Here is an 18,626-nt window from a genome sequence, read left to right as displayed (position 1 = left end):
TTCCTGGATTGCCCACTAGACCAGTTTGTGCACTGCCATGGTTCATGCAAATGACATAAGCACACCCAAACCTGACATTAATTTTCTTCATTTCCTGTGTTTGAGCTAAGCGGTGCATCATGCAAACATTGCCCCCCCCAAACAAAAATGAAAGGAAAAAAAAAAAAGAAAAACAACGGATGAACAGTTGAAATGAGGAAAAGCAATGTATGACATACATACTAGAAAATGTTAGCACATATGATATGTTTCTACATAGGTCTGGATTTGGACTCACTCCAGTGAACCTTCAGAACACAGAAAGGGTACCTTATCCCTCTTTGCTACACAAACAGCTTTGCAGCAAGGAACTGTAATCATTCTGCATACAACCAACTGCAACATCATCTATAGGAATATGAACTCATATGACTGTTATTTGTACCTTTATTATTTTTGTTTGTAGTGCACAAAGTGATCACACAACCAGTCATAAGTATTGCTTTTAATATGCAGCTCTTTCTTACCTCTCTGTATTTGTTGGTCATTTTCCTCTTATCTGCACAGCAATCAGAGACATACAGTCTGTAACCCTTTCTATATTATTGTCCTTAATATGTTTTAGGATATTACATGGCAATAATATAATATGCAAATGCCAACAAATGAAGGGGAGGTTGGATGCTAATGAATAGAACCTGTGAAATATGTGCTGCTTACTTACATTTCCAACCTTGTCAAAATTGCATCTAACACTTTGTAAGTCTATCCTGACACACCCACTGGACGTAGGGCAGCCTGCATTGCTGTTGTGTTTTTCTTCTCCCAACCAGTAATCATTCACATTTGCAATCCATTATAAACAAACACTGAGGGAGTGCCTGCACTATGTTTACATCTGTTACATGGAGCCAGATATTTGGGATTCAGCAGTTCTAATGAGTTTACATCAGATTTGCATCTTCACCATGCTGACAACCCTGAATCTAAACCATAAAAAGGCAATAGTGTAGCTAGGGAAACTGAAGGTGAGGACACTTGTTTATGTGGAGAACACAGCAAAGAGGCTATTACTTTGGGATATAGCTGTGTAGAGGATTACTGCACTTGAAAATGTATGCTTGCATTTTGTCAGCTACATACTGCATATGCTGGAATGTAATTAAGAAGAATCAGTATAATAATTAAATATATTTATTTTGATTAACAAAGGCTTTTACACATTTATTTGTATGTATTAGTTAGAAGTGTACTGATGGTATGGGCATATTTGTCAGGACATTTCACATGTATACATGACTGGCAATACCTGGAATGTTCTGTGTTAAATCTGTAGACATGTTTCAGGGGTAATTCATTTGATAGCACTTTTAGTATTTCAAAGATGGTCTGTTAACAAAATGTGTCATTTGCCTGTTCTATATTTTTTTTTGGGGGGGGGGGTAAAGCTGCATTTTTGTTATGGCGCAAACAAGGATATGTTGATATTGTTACTCTCCTCTTTTTGCGTCTAGCCTGTTGTTCATATTTCAAATCTCTAGACTGGTTTATAATTCTCCAATGGGTAATACATTTTCTGTTTTATCTGGGAACAGTTATTTTGTAGTTATGTGATACTTATGGGCATTATACTTCTGTTGTATTTTAGGACACCTAGGACCATGCTACCCAGGCATCTCAATCCTCAAAAACTACCCTTCACTGACCCCAAGAATCAGGTCTTTGTTGACACTTCTAGGCAACATGGTGCCTTCCTGCTTGACAGGTGATGAAGAATTATGCAAGAATGCAGATTTGGCAGCATATCATTGCAGAAGTTAATGCAGTAGGTGCCCACAGCAGGACATATGACCAAGTGCATCATAGAGCCACTGACATGATCTCATCTGCATGGAGGAGAGCTGCTGCAGTGGGTCATGATTGGATATGTATCGGGGGGCTGCTACACAGCCACCACTAACACCAAATGAAGAGTTCCTGCCTACTGTTAGGGATCCAGACAGCTCCCAGGAAAGTTCAGAACAGAATGTCCTTGACATTGGTGCTACTATTTCAGGGACAGCATGCATGTCCCAGGGGGAGTTTCCAGGTAGACTTTTGTATCTCAGTTGTTGAATACTGTTGTATAGTAAAACAATTTAAATCAATATGTTACTTATGTTTCACAAGATTTTTTTTTGGGGGGGGGTTGAAGATTGCTACTGTTAACAACACATTCTGATTGATTAGTTTAGATTGGAGTTGTCATCCAAGTTCTTGTTGAAAGTGTAGTTAATGGACATTTAAAGGGGAAAACTATTACTTCCTGTGTTGTCCTTACCTTTTACTTAACTTCTTCCAGGACCATCTGACATGCAGAGCATACAATCATCTGCACATGGTAAGCCAAACATTTGCATGTCAGTACTGAAGAGCAATTCAAAGAAATATTTTAGTGTGTGATGTTGATGTCAGGACTGTTGTATGCATTGCTGTACTGTCTAATAGTGGCATCACTGTTATCTTGTTAGCATATATTGGAGTATAGTAGTTTTGTTATTAGTTTTTCCTGTGCTTGTTGCTTATTATCACAGGTGATCCTAACAGTGGACGTGTGGGACTTCTACCACCTGATGTTAGAATAAGCAGATTCTGATGATGATGGTGGCCAAACAGAGGCACAGTTGGGTGGGGGGGGTGCAGAGATTGAATGTAACACTGAGGTTTACATACAGCCACCCACTGAAATTCCATTGGACACAGCCAGTAGGCCTATGCCTACCCATCCCAGTGAGCCTACTAATATTGGACAGGTGGAGGGTGAGACAATTGATGGGGGAAGTGTGGTTACTGTGGCTTCAGTGCCTGTTGACTCTGACCATAGCCAAAGTGTGGGTGAGGTGCCATGCAGGAAGGTTGTTAGGGTTTCTCAGAGGAGGCTTGTTGTCCATCCTTCACCTGATCCAGGTGTCTCTTCCCGTGCCTGTCAACATATTTTTATGGCTGATATGGAGGCACAGACACATTCCCATAGGTGATCCGGAGAAATACGTAGGGCTGTAGATGTGGAACAGGCTGACATGCATGATTGCCTCCACTGTGTTGCTGATTCGATGGATTGGATGAATGACACATTGGAATGAGTGGTGTCTGTGATGGAACATCTTCTGGGAGGGGGATGGCATCCTTGTGGGTGTAGGTCAGTCACATCATCTGCTGTTATACAACATGGCCATGCCCAATCATGCTCCCATAGTGGCAGTGCTTCCACTGCTCCATTAGTGGGTGAGCTGTCCACACCTAGACATGGCAGCCCGTGAGTTAGTGATCCTGGACATAGTCATGAGGGGAGCTCATCCAGCAGACATTAGCCACATTCAAGTAGCAGTAGGGCATCTGATTGTGGGCATGGACGTGACAGTGCAAATCTTGGCAGAGCCAGTTTTCATGGTCTAGGATGACAACGACGAATTGCCACCAATACCATGCATGTCTCATGCCTGTCTGACATACCAAAATATAGAACTAGCTCAGAGCTTAGCTGTATTCATGCAGACACTCACACATCAATTTCATCTGGAGAACCCCTACAGACACACACACACACACACACACACACACACACACACACACACACACACACACACACACAAAACAGTTACATGCTTCAGCCTTTCAGCTTAAAACTCATTTTGTCTCACTGGCCATTTGTTGCCTTATCCAAATGTCTTGTCTGCTTTTCTTTCCTAATCACACACACACTCACTGACCTTTATTGTCATCCTATGCTTCCTGCCCCCCCAACACCCTGTGCAAGTGATAATAACTGTGCCATATTTCTGTTTTGTATCTTTTGAATTCAGGGATACATAAGCTTTGTGTCTGATGCTCAGGGTGCATAGCTGACTTAGTGCTTAGAATATCTGCATTTGTGATTTTGAACTGGTAATTGTACCATTGACTTATACTGGTTTTAGAAAGTTAGTTGATAGCAACAACATTTTCCAAACGTATGGTGCTACACCATGGGCACGCAGTGACCATCACTACTTTTGAGAGGTATGACTGCATGAATCTTTGATGCCTGAGGCCTACTACTTAATAATGAACACATACAAGTCAAATAGGTCTCTGTTGTCACATGTTCAGGTCATTTCTGTACAAATCTCCCACCTTTTACTTGCTTGCACAACCAAGTAATAAAATGCAAGGATATTCCAGTCATTCATACTATTACACAATACACTCCCGGTTCAACACTTAACTTGTAACTCCCAGCAGTTGCAATAGTGTCAGTTTAGAACTGCCTCTGTCTGATGCAGGCAGTACACAGCCAATACATGAGCAAATAAAGGTTGTGAGAGTTGCCTGGTATCAATGTTACTATACGTATGTGCATAGGAGGAAGGTTTAAGGCCACTAGGTGGTGAATGAGTGTGCTATACGTTATCTCTTAGCCAATGTGAGGGCATATTGAGCATGCCTGTGTCTGCCAACACTCACAGCAGAAGCTGCTCTCCCTGTGGCTCCTCAACTTCATGTGACTGTGATGACCTTGGCATTGGTGGTGGGAGAGGTGGTCTATCCCCTCGTTGATCCTGCTGAAGATGTTTTCTCAGGATGATGTTGTGTAGCATGGCACATACTGTGAAAATTTCAGTACATGGATTATACTGCAGAGCTCCCCCAGATGTATCTAGGCACTGGAATCATGACTTCAGCAGCTCAAACACATGCTCTATGACATTTCTGGTTTGAGCATGTGCCTCATTATGGCATTCTTCAGCAGGTATGTGTGCATTTCTGATGGGTGTCATCAGCCACAGTTCTAGTGCATAACCTTTACCCCCCAGTAAATGACCCCGTGGGATATCCCCCCCTAGTGAACATCTAATACAGTGTGGAGGTGTGCCAGATATGTGAGTGGTGGTAACTGCCAGATTTGTCAGTACACACATTCAAAACGATTCTCTTGGTGTTTCACATAACTTGGCAGTTAATAGAGTGAAAGCCCTTTCTATTAATGTAGAGCCTTCCCTGTTCCCTGGGTGGTTCTTAATTTTTTATTTTTTTTATTTAACATTTGCTAACCAGGAAAGTCCGACTTGGAACTAAGCCAATTTTCAGCAGAGGCCCGGGGAGAAACCCTCCAGATGTATGTCTTTGTAATGTGGGAGGAAACCAGAGCACCCGGAGGAAACCCACACGAACACAGGGAGGACATGCAGACTCCACACAGAATGCACCCCAGCCAAGAATCGGACCGGAGGACCTCTTGAAGTGAGGTGACAATGCTACTGCTGCACCACTGCACCGTTCATAATTTCTACATGTATGCAATCTATGGCACCCAGTACTTCAGGGTAGTGTGCTACAGGGTAGAACTCCTGCATATTTCTCGCCCTATCCTCAGGAGTTCTGGGAAAATATATGTGGTCACTAGCATGTTGGAGCATAGCATTCAAGAACTGATGGAGGATCCTGGATGCTGATGCCTGTGATACCCCCAGCATGTCCCCTGTTGATCTTTGAATAGTACCTGTAACTAAGATTCTTAGTGCTACATATACCATTGTCTCCACTGGGATGGGTCCCCCTCAGTTTGCCTTGGTTCTGAGTTAAGGACAACAGAGGTTGCAGAGTTCCTATAGTGTGTCTCTATCTACCCAGTAGTGCTCTACAATTTCCATATCATGTAGGTTGTGAAAGTTACCCAGGGTCTGAAAACTCTTCTCCTTTTTGGCCTTCATCTATTAGCAACAGCACCAGCAGCAGCATATACTTCAGCCTGTTGCACATACACATGAATTACTGCAACAGCAGACACTAGCATTGTTTCTGTGTAGACTCCTTTCCATGGCTGTATAACAATAGGTTTTGGAATTCATAGGAAAAACCTGCACTGAGTCTACACGGTTGTTTTATAGCTTGTTGAATAGCTCCTCCATCTTGGATTGGTTGATTAGCATACAATTCAGCTGATTATGCTGTAATTTGCATGCCAGGGTGTTTACCTTGTTTGTGAGGCTGTGCACATCTGTACACACCATGTAAATCCACTTACTGAATCCAAAACAATGTGCTACCATCAAGCACACAGTGTAAACGGAACATGTAGGCTTTAATGAATCTGCCCGATTATCTTTTTGTATAGAAGAAAATGTGTTTTGGTTAAGCAATACTTATCCCAATTTTTCAAATGTGTTTCATTCTGCATACATGCATACTTTAGACATTTTATTTAAAATGCAACTTAATTGTTCCCTAACACTTGTGGGGCTTTTTGCAGATTCATTCTGAAAAGAAAAAAAAAACTGCTTACACTTTTCCCTATGGCAAGCTATAACATGGTAAGCATGATATCACAGCGCATTTTAAACATGTACTCTGCCTAATATAGGGAAATGCAGGTTACTAAATTTAATAACAAGCATATGAATATTTGTGGTACTGTTTCTGACTGTGTTACTCCACTTCTTGCTAACAGAGTTTAATGGCTTCAGTTTTAAGAACATCTTAGAAACTCTTTTGCCACAGCTTTAAAGCAAACACTCCTGATGTTGTTTCCTAGAAATTCCCCTTTTTGTTGTCTGAATTAAAAAAAAATGCCCACGGGATCATCAGCCCTTTTTGGCCTTTGTTTTGTCTTATCTCGGAGTTCTGAAGGAACTAACCCACTTTTATATATGAGGCATATACTATTTTGTCTATTTTAATTTAATTCATTTAACAATTTAAACATAAGCTATATCATAAACTACCATTTTAAAACTCAGTCCATTAAATACTTTTCCTGTTGTAAGAACTGACAATGATACAAATTTAGCATAGCAAAGACTAGCTAAAAGTTGTTTATGCTAGTAAATGATCTTTTGAACACATCAGAGGGTAATTCACTGCTCACTGTTAACTTTTTGTTTAGGGGAGTGGGAAGCATTAACCAGGCAACAGAGTAGAAGGCGATCATGATTAACAGAGCTACCTGTGGAAGGCATTTTTTGTAAAGCATCTCAAACCTTCTAAGGTATGCTGGTGGTATTTCAGTTTTTACAGGCTAAAATGATGACAACACAAGCCTAACTTGCACACATAAATGAAGTTTGGGAACAGACAAAGTTGTCACGGGACAACTTTAGTATGGGGCAGGGGGAGGGGAGAAGCTGGGATGTAAGGAGGTAGGTAAGATGGGTTTAATTGAGTGGATAGGGAGCAGGTGGGGATGGGTTAAGTAAGTGGGAAGCTGGGGAGGAAGTGATGTAGGATTAATGGGTGGGTCTTAAGGGTTTTTGAGGTGGGATTTAGTGTTGGGAGGCATATTTGGTGTGATCTTGTTGTTGAAGAAGGATCATGTCCAAGACAACCTAAGGTGTGAGTAAAGTAGGTCTTGGGTGGTTTCCTAGCATACAGGTGAGCACAATTGTTCGGGGGGACATAGCTACTGCAAGGGTTTTTTTTCTCTTCTCAAAGGGGATTTGTGTTCAAGGGGGATTTGGGGCGGGAAGATCATACAGGGAGGGATAGTGGAGGATAGCTTTAGGGGCTGGGATATGTATATATATATATATATATATATATATATATATATATATATATATATATATATATTAACAAAAAAAAAAAAAAGAAGAAGAGAGAGCAAGGGGAAAAAGGAAAAAAGGGAGGATGTGGGTATGTTGCAGTTAGCATGCAGGTTTAGGTAAAGTAAAGTTTCATTGGTGATTAGAAGTAAACTTACTTGCTGTGACATGGTCCTGGGCTCTCTCTCATGTTCCAAGGTGGCGGTTGGCTTCCCAAGCAGCTGGGGTGGCATGATGGTGGTCGGTAGTTCTGTTCTAACTTTTTCCATAGGTAGGGCTAGGTTTCCTTGTTGTTTGGGTAGCCATGGCCATGAAAGGTATATTGGTTCTTCTTTTGTTGTTTGTTGGTGGTAGTGACATTTTCGCGGGCTTGTAGGGCAGTTTTTTCATTGCTACGCATGCATAGTTATCGGGATATATATATATATATATATATATATATATATATATATATATATATATATATATATATACAATAAAAAAAAATGTTAAAAGCAAATAAGTTTTAGTTCTCTTGCCTGTTTGAGGCTATTAGGGGCTTCAAGGTCCACGTTTGCTTGTCGTTGGTGGGGTTAAGTGGTTTCCCTGGTAGCCTGAGTGTTTGTAGCCTCCTGAAGGTGCTGGCAATATGTGCTTCACATTCCTGTATGTACTGCGCATGTGCAACCTGGTGCAAAAGCACTTTATTTGACTGCAGCTCCAAAGGGAATAAAAAAAAAAAAATATATATATATATATATATATATATATATATGTATATATATATTAAGTGAGAACTGCTCTCTCCAAAGCAAAAAACACAGCATCCATGGGACCTGATGGTGTCCCCGGCTGTGTGCTCCACGAACTCAATGAGGAATTAAACCCACAGCTAGGACAGCTGTTTAATCAAAGTCTTACCTCTGGATACGCACTCCAGGAGTGGCGCACTGCAACTGTGGTCCCACTTCACAAAGGCGGTGCCTCCACCGACCCTGGAAATTACCGGCCCATTAGCTTGACAAGCCTTATCTGCAAAGCCATGGAGAGGATCATAATGGACCTCATAAATAAAGACATAGGAATTTGCAGACTTTGGATCCAACCCAGTTTGGCTTTGTCAAAGGCAGATCATGCCTTTTAAACTTGGTTGACTTTTGAAACAGTCACCAAAGCCATTGATGAGGAAAGGCAGTCCATACAGCCTACCTCGATCTAGCTAAGGCCTTGATACAATACCCCACTCGGGTATCATTGAAAAACTCATCAGCTTAAATGTTAACCCATATATCACAAGATGGGTTGCAAACTGGCTGAGTGACAGAACCCACAGGGTCAGAGTTGCTGGCGCCATGTCAGACTCAAAGCCTGTCACAAGTGGTGTCCCACAGGGCTCAGTCCTGGGCCCACTCTTGTTTGGCATCTACTTTTCTGAAGTACAAGCAAACACAGGAGGGTTATGGCTGACAAAGTTTGCAGATGACTGCAAACTGGGCCATAGTAGAAAACACATCTGACACAGATATCCTTCAGAAGGGTCTCACAGAAACGGATAAATGGTGCCAGAGCCACGGCCTAAAGTTAAATGCCAAAAAATGCATAGTCATACCCTTCGGGAAAAACAAGGTTACCCCTAGCTACCAAATAGGTGGCAATCCACTGTGCACAGAAGAAGTTATCAGGGACCTGGGGACCCAGGTTGATAGTAGTCTGTCATTCGACACCCATGTAGCTAAAGTAGTTAGGAAGACCTTCTACATTGCCCACCTTATCATGAAGGGATTCTCATCTAGATCAAGGGAGGTCATAGTCTCCCTTTACTCATCACTCATCAGACCAATGATTGAGTACAATGCCCCATTCGGAATGTATCTGACCCGACACTTGCAGCAGCTGGAGAGGCCACAAAAGTTCCTCACCAAAAGGATAAAGGGTCTCAAAAATCTGTTCTATGCTGCCCGACTGAAAGAACTCCAGCTCTATTCAGTCGCCACACGCTGCTCAGAGGTGACCTTTGCCTAACATACAAGGCCATGTCAAACCCAGATTTGATGAATATGCTTCACCTCAAAAAATCTAGATCCATCAGAGCCACAAGGGCGTGAGACTTAAACCTTGACACGGCTATTAATAGGACGTGCTGGAGGGATAGATTCATCACCCAAAGACTCCTATGCTGTGGAACAAAATCCCGGTACATGTGAGGCAGAGCACCTCGCTGGCCTTGTTCAAGAAAAATCTTGACCAATGGATGGGAGATCGCAGATATACCCCAGGGATTACCTCAGTGTCACTGCTCGACAGAGGCACAGCAAAATAAGGGGTATAGTTCCCCATACTAAAGGGGTGGCGTAAGCCACAAAACGATGGGCTAGGCTTGTAAATGCCCTCGGGCAGATAGCCTAGTATGAACCTATGAACCTATGAACCTATAATACCTTTTCACTGTTAAAGGAGGATTTGGAGCCTGGTCTAGACAAGGTAGGGTCAGACTTTGGGTCGTGGTTGGGGATTGGTTGGCAAAGCAGGCACTATGGCAGGAGGGAACACCAATTCTGTTAATTCCACACATATCACTTGTAGTGAAGGAGATTTGGAAAGGGGAATGTATTGATATTTTTGAGTTAATTGATGCGGATGGGGTTCAACGTTTGATGGAAACGGCAATGGCTAATAGAAAGGACCTGTTGGCGGCATTAGTGGCTATGGGTCGCAAGCGGGTGGGGAGGTTTTGGCTGAGGATATGGGATAATTGGGTCTTGGGATTTATATACTATATGGCAGTGTGTTTGGAGAGGAATAATTCATTGGCCCTTCACCTCTTGGCCTATTTTTAGAGTATACAGGAGGCACAGAGGTTACGGCCAGGTAACGGATGGTTTTGGTATGATCAGAAATTTTGTAAACGAAAGGCTGTTGACAAATCCATGCATTAGGAAGTCAGGCACTCAGATATTTGGCTTTCTACCATGATGGACACCTTTGGATTGGGTAACAGAGTGGGTCAGCCAGCGGAAGGGGGTGCCGGGGTATGTTGGGCTTTTAATGCAAGGAGGTGTTCATGGGTAGGCTGCAGATTTTCCCATGCTTGTTCTAAGTGTATGGAGGTGCATGTAGCTATGCAATGTGGTAGGGGTCGCAGTCAGTTTGGTGGTCAGGCGTCCTATTTCACGGTTCCAAGAGGTTGAGGTGGTCCTCACATGGTGCTGCTAGGAGTGCGCGGCCAGGCTAATTTTCGTGGTCAAAGGGGGGGGTCCTTTCGTGGAGGTAGGGGACACCCAGGGGACCCATTCACCTATTAAGGTTCAGGTTTTGAAGGAGTTGCTGGCACATTATCCACTGCTGGCTGTGGCTGGGGAATTAATTGAGGGTTTTTCCAGGGGTTTTTTGATTGTCTACTTTGGTGGGTGATGGGGAAAAAACATGAAGTCTGTGAGAGGGAGGGATGATGTTTTGCGAGACTTGATTGAGAAGTGTCACCTTTGGGTTTGATTCCCAAGAAAACGCAGGGTGAGTTTCATGTAATTCATCATTTGTCGTACCCTGAAGGCAAGTCTGTTAATTATTTATTCCCCAGGGAAGAGGTTAAAGTGACGTATGCATCCATGGATGATGAGGTCTGCATCATTAGGAGTTTTGAGGTTCCTTGGCTGGTTAAGGTAGATACTGAGTCGATCTTTCACTTGTTGCCAGTGCTGGAGGAGGATTGGCCATTATTGGGCATGGCGATGAGTGATAGTTTTATTTTGATACTGCCATGCCTATGGGGTGTGTTATGGCATGTTCTACATTTGAATGTTTAGCACAGCACTGCATTGGATATGGCAAAGTAGGGTAGAAGGACAGCAAGCAGTTCACTATCTAGATGACTTTTTGTTGGTTGGTGAAAGAAGAGAGGGGGCCCGGATAGTGATGCAGGAGTTTGTGAAGATGTGTGAGGTCTTGAGAGTACTACTGGCTAAGCATAAGTTGGAAGTTCCTGCGAAGGTGCTGGGTTTTTTGGGTTTGACAGTGGTTGCAGGCCAGGGTTTGTTTTGTTTGCCGGAGGAAAAGGTGGTTCAGCTGCGGGAGAAATTCACCTAGGTGAAGTCCAAGAATAAGGTTCGTGTGAGGGATGTTATGGAATTGTTGGGCTTGATTAACTTTGCTTGTAGGGCAGTGCATCTGGGATGTACATTTTGCTGGTCGGTGGCTTTTCTCTTGAAATGTGGGAAGTGTAAGCACCACAGAGTAAGGGTCAATAAGTTAGCTCAGGAGGATCTAGCTTTGTGGATGCAGTTTTTACATCAGTTTAATGGGATCACATTTTGTCAGTGGGATTGGGTAGGTCAAGGGGATCTGCAGTTGTTTACAGATGCGTCTGGGGATTTGGGCATGGTAGCTTATTTTGCAGGGCAATGGTTCTCAGTGCCATGGCTTGTTCATTGGTCTGAAGACTGGAAACAGGACATTGACTTTTTTGAGCTGATGCCAATTTGGGTGGCTTCTGTGGTATGGCAGGATCATTTGAGGGGAAGGAGGGTGGTGTTTAATTCAGACAATATTGCAGTAGTGAGAGTGTTGCAGGTTAAGATGGCTAAATCCCCTTGTTTGATATTGGTTCTTTGTAAACTTGTCTTGCAAAGCTTGTTGATTAACTTTTCATTTACAGGGTTGCATGTGTCAGGGGTTAAGAATGACAGTTTGTCTCATTTTCAGTTTTCCAGATTTTGGCAGGTGATTCCAACAGCAGCAATGCATCCCTCGGTCATACCAGATGAGATTTGGCAGATTGGGCAGTAGTGATCAGCAGGTTGGTGCAACAGTCATTGGTGGTATCTACAAGGATAGCGTACAGTAGGGCATTGTGTGATTTTGATACTTTTGTGAGGTAGCTACCATAAGAAGAATCTGAGTGGTCGGAGAGTTTGTTGCTGCATTATTTAGCCATGCTGAGGAAGCAAGGTAAGGCAGTTCGAACAGTGAGGGTGGCGTTGGCAGCTATTGGACTATTTGCTCGGCCTGCCAGATTAGAGGACTAGACTAGGTCATGGATGGTGAGGTGAGTGTTGAAAGGTTAGGGTAGAGTTGAAGGTCCTGCTGCAGATAGGGGATGGCCTGTGACTACAGGGATTTTAAGAATGTTGCTAAGGGGTTTAGGTAGAGTATGTGGATGTTTGGATGACTATGTGGTGTGGAGTACGGCAAGCGTATGGATTTACTGTGGGGCTTTTCGTGTGTCTAAGTTGTTGGGTTCCTTGGTGTGGGATGATGTGCTTATATTGCCCAGGGTGGTACATACTATGCTGAGGTCATCAAAGATGGATCAGGAAGGGAGAGGGACTTTGATAGTCTTGGAAGAGATTAAGTCAAGCTGGAGATGTCCTATGGTGTGGGGAAAGATGTTGTGTGTGGCTAAAGGAGGTATAGTTCAGGGGTTAGTTTTGACATCAGTAGGTGGTAGAGCATTGACAGGTGAGCAATTGAATTTAATTATAAGAAGTGCTCGATAGTGTTGTTCTAGAAGGGGACAAGTTTTCTTCTCATTCTTTCAGGATGGGCAGGGCAGCTGATCTAGCGAAGGGAGGAAGTTCGAGTGAAGTTATCAAGATGGTGGGGCAGTAGTCTTCCAATGCCTTTTTGACTTAGATTAAGTAATTTGGTGAGCAATTTTGTTTTTTTTTTTTTTTTTTAGGTGAAAGAAGGATCATCATCTTGGGTCATTCTTTCATATATTGGACAGCTAGGCATGCAGTGGTTAGATGCAATGGAATGAATTTGGGTTTGGAACGTTTCAGATTGAAGGTTACCTGGCATGGTATTAGAGGGCTGATGTGAAGCTGGATACTGCAGGTATTTACCATGTTGCAGAGTCACCTGGGACTGCCACATGTTTTGTTGATTCATTTAGGGGGGAATGATTTGGGTAGAATTCCGAAAGGGCACTTGGTTTATCACATTTATGAGGATGTTTTAGCATTGAGAAGGCCCATCAGTAGTTTTGCTTTGGTCTGAGATTATTCCCAGGTTGGTCTGGAGGGAGGCAAAACATTTTTCTGTGGTGGAAAGGGCTCAGAAGTATGTTAATTTTACTTTGGCAAAATATTTGACAGAGATAGGGGTGCATAATATCCGGCATATGGAGTTTTCGGACAAGGATCCCATGTGGTACAGGGCAGATGGGGTTCATCTCAGTGAATTTGGTCTTGATTTGTTTAATTTAAATTTGGGGTTAATGTTGGAGGGTTTAATGAAATGGGGTATTGTGTGAGGGGGAACAGCCGTTTTGGGCTGGTGGGTGGGGAAGATGGACAGGCTTGCCCTTCTTCTGTTCCCGCTCAGGAGGATAATTAAATTTTGAGGTTGTGAGGATTTGATGGTGTAAGACTCTGAATGGAAGGATTGGATTGGTGATATGCTAAGGTGAGTGGGGAACACTGCCTTGTTATTACAATGATAAGTGAGCAAGAGGGGAGCGCAGCTTATCCAAGGTTGAGCGGGTATACTGCCCTTATGTTTATTTATGTTATTCTGTTGCAATGATTTGAAGTTGATTGTTTGCAATAAAGTTTCTATGTTTACCATTTTATTATTCAATACAATAAAGGTCATCAAATGTCAGTGGGTGTCTGTGTGGTTTTTAAAGTGGACCGTGACAAATGAAGTTTGGCAACAGATGAAGTTGTCATGGGACAGCTTCAATGTGGGGCGGGTAGGGGGAGAAGCTGGGATGTAAGGAGATAGGTAAGATGGGTTTAAGTTAGTGGGTGGGGAGCAGGTAGGAAAGGGTTAAGTCAGTGGGAAGCTGGGGGAGGAAGTGAGGTAGGATTAATGAGTGGGTCTTAAGGGTTTTTGAGGTGGGATTTAGTGTTGGGAGGCACATTTGGTGTGATCTTGTTGCCCTCCCAGCCCATCCCATTTTGGTGATGGCATGGTGAACGGAGAAGAGGGACAGGCTTGCCCCTCTTCTGTTCCACCTCAGGAGGATAACTGGAATTTTGAGGTGGTGAGGATTTGATGGTGGAAGACTTTGAGTGGATGGATTGGATTGGTGATATGTTAAGGTGAGTGGGGACACTGCCTTGTTATTACAATGATAAGTGAGCAAGTGGGGGACACTGCTTATTCAAGGTTGAGCGAGTACACTGCCCTTATGTTTAATTATGTTATTCTGTTGCAATGAGTTGAAGTTGATTTTTTCCAATAAAGTTTCCATGTTTACCATTTTATTATTCAATACAATAAAGGCCGTCAAAGGTCAGTGGGTGCCTGTGTGTTTTTTAAAGTGGACCGTGGCAAACATTTTTTATAAATTGCAAGGAATCTACAAACACTTTTTTCAGCAACAGTTTTATTAAACTGAATAATTAGCAACATAACACACACATTATCATAATAGAGCACAAATAACTTAAAATCATGAGAGAAATCATGCGGCCCATAAAGAATGCACTTACTTGTGTTACAAAAGCATACCGCTAAATGCAAAGTCTGATCATTCTGAGCTGCACTCTGCCAAATCCTTTGATACATCATTCAATCACTACTTCAGTAGACATGATATGAGATACAGTTATGTTGCCTCATGGTATACAGAATCATTTTTTCATTGTTGTTGTTGTTCTTTTTGACATAAGAACTTTTTATTTACATAGGAAATGCAAGAAACTACATTTTGAGGTTTGCTTGCCAACAACCAAGTTTTTCAGAAGAATATTCAGCTTCTGGTCATTTTAAATGACAAACATAAACCTTTCTTAAGCAATGGGCATTAGAACCCATATTTCCAGACTTTTAATACATAAATGAAAGAAGACATAAAAAAAAGGTGAAACAAGTTTTTGTTAATCTGACTTGTAGTTCAGTTGCAATTTAGGAATAATTTGTGGGCATAGATTTTATTAAATGCAAAGTGTAGTAGTTATAACAAAATATATCTCTGGTCACATGTGAACAGGATGCTAATGAATATACTTTTTTTCTTCATGGTTGGTGTTGCACCCTGCTGAAGTAATAATAGGATAAACTTTAGACTGCCTGTTAATAACTGCTTTATTTTAAGCTGCCGCAACCTCAGAGTGAGAATAATCAAGTAAAGAGGGTGGGGGGCAAAGTCAACACACCCAAATCACCTACAGCCATATTTTAAACCACTGAGTGACTAACCATGCCATGGTACATACACAGACTGTGATCAATATTCTTCTATCATGAGGATACTGCACACCCCAGTTGATGCCAAAAGCAGTTAGTTTATGCACCTCTAGAGCACCATATAGAGTCTGTGCTGCTGCTCATAGTCCATTCTTTTCGGTGAGTTTGAGATGGAAACACTCAGCATGTTTTGTTGGAGGTGGGAAGAACCCCACAGAGGTACAGGGAAGACATGCAAACTCCAAACAGACATTGGCTAGAAGTCAGGATAAGCCTGTGCCTTGTGCATAGGAGGCAAAGACCTTAACCATTATACCAACTTGTCTCCCAGTTGGATGAATTAGTGCAGGCTATGTACAAAGACCTAATGACTCAAGTACGGAGAGTGTGCAGTCTCACAGAGGGATGCCAGTAGGAGACGGTGTGCACCAGGGATAAGCTCTGAGCCCACTGCTGTTCATACAGGTGATTGACTACATTAGCAAACATGTCAGAGGCGACAGATCAACAAAGTTGCTATATGCAGATGATGTGGTATTACAGGCAGACTCTGAGCAAGAACTCCAGAAAAGGATAGGAGAATGGAATGTAAAACTGAAGGCACATGAGATAAAACTAAGTACAGATTACACAGCTGTAATTGCAGCAAATGAGGGAAATCAGAAGAATCTGAGAATTGACATAGAAGGGAAACAGTGGGTCAGGTTAACAGCTTCACGTATCTGACAGGGATGGTTGAGGAGAAGGGAAATCTGAAAGAAGAGGTCAAAGATAGAATCAGAGGGACTGCAGAGGCTGGCACGGAGTGACTGTGGTAGTGTCTGACATAAGAATGCCAAAAAAGCTCAAAAAACTGTGGTGAACCAGTATTACTGTGTGGCACAAAAACTTAGGCAGTGAAGACAGAGCAGCTGAGGAAGCTAGACCTGAAGGAGATTATGTGTCTGAGATGGATGGCAGAATTCATATGTTGGGACAGATGAAGAAATGAAGACATCGGAGCAGAAGCCCAAGTAGTATCCATCCTTGGCCCTGTACTGTTCAATATCTTTATCAATAAGCTACATTAATTTTCTTGTGAAGGTACCTTGATTTAATATACAGATGACACAATGATCGTCTGCTCTTCAAGTGCCTTAGCTCACCTCCAAGATATCACTCAACAAACTGTCATCTCCATTGAAACCTGGCTTACAATGGAACAAACTCCTACTCAACCCCCAAAAAACAATCACCTCCTCTTTACCCCAAAAACTCACACCACTAACAAAGCATCTTTCAAAATATTTTCGGCAAATTGCACTGAAATTGAATTATTACAGCATGGATGATATTCCTAAATTCGACCTCCACATCCAAAGCAATAGCAAGAAAACCCATCAAAAAATAGGCATACTATACAGAAACAATCATTTTCTGAGCACACCCACAAAAATTACTCTAGCTAAAACTTACTTTATGCCCTCCCTACTCTACCAATTCTAACTAATTTACAAACTTTCATAAAAAACAATCTTGAAAGCTGCTATAACAAAATTGCCGCATTTGCTACTAATTCATTCTCTTTTACCTATCGCTGTAAAGGTCTGCATACCCTTAGCTGGCTGGAACTCCCCTCTATACCTCTCCTACATTCAGCTTATAACAATACATAAAATCATGCACTTTCTAGTACTGTTAAGTACTGACATTCCTTTGGGTTGTGACAGTGGTCCAGTTGTTTAAACACCACATTTTTATGTTCTTTATTTTTAAGTATATATCTACATGTACATATTTATATATAAATGCTTTTACTGATTGTCCCTGTATTTTTATACAGGAGTACAGCTGTATCATGTTTTTTTTAGAATTAATGTTTTGACCTTGTTAAAGGTTTTCTAATGACCTTATTCTTTTTGTTGACATAAGAAAAAGGGTGTTTGATGTAAAACATCATTTTGTTCAACCATTCAATCAAGCACTCAAACAGTTAACCAGAGTGATAACTTAATTAGTTAATGTGGTTTGTTGGCACCCTTTTTATTTTAAAAGTCGTGTATGTTGTTTCCTTTTTCGTCTGAAGACGTCCTCCAATGGTGGTCGACGAAAAACGCTTCACATTAAACTTTTTGGAGCTGTCCTAGCTACATCGGAGCTTGTGTTTTTCTTTGCTTATACACAAAACATTAGCCAGCCCAGCTCTTACCCCTTTAATCAACATATATTTTCCAAATAAGACTTTTAGTTCAGAAGACAAACAACTTCTCACCATAAATAAACAAATTAAATCCCTGGACAAAGCCTGTACTCATACTCAGTAGCAAAAAAAAGGAAATTCTTACCTCTGACCACCAGAACTATTTCTAACCTACCCATCTTTAAATGCCCCCTAAAAGAATTCCCTGCAAAATCTTGGATCTGCCCCTGTGCCAGTCCTGGCTGAACTTACTCACTATACTTCACTCACCCCCTTCAACCTATATCACACTTCGCAATCTTCTCCAGACTGCTACTGCACTCTTTTTTGTTTTTCCCACTACTTTATCTTATTTATTTCATCTCTACAGACTTTTCCTCTACCTCGTTCCTCCCTTCTTACCTAAGCTACCTGAAGACACCCCAGCCTGCACTCTTCATATAATGCCCTTTTCTCTGTTCTTCTTCCTGCTATAACCATAATATGAGCACCTCTCTCATACTAAGACATCACTCAATTTCACCTCACTGTCTCTAATCATGTAATCTCTGATATCTCTTTGAATATCTTATTAGAATTATCCCGGGTCTCATTTGCCACATAAAAATCTATTTAACAAATAATGTGACTATTAATACTTTCCTCACATATTCTCTTTAATTCATGTTATTGTTTTTCATTGCACTCTACTATGAAACATTTCTTCTATGTTTTTCTCATTACAACATTTTTTCACTCATGTTTTGTAGTATAACATGATACATTGTGATTTAAAATATTTGCACTTGCTGTTTTGTAGT

Source organism: Protopterus annectens, chromosome 17.part0, assembly GCF_019279795.1.
Source record: "Protopterus annectens isolate FY-2018-M chromosome 17.part0, PAN1.0, whole genome shotgun sequence".
NCBI lineage: Eukaryota > Metazoa > Chordata > Ceratodontiformes > Protopteridae > Protopterus > Protopterus annectens.
Note: the sequence above shows the minus strand (reverse complement) of the source record.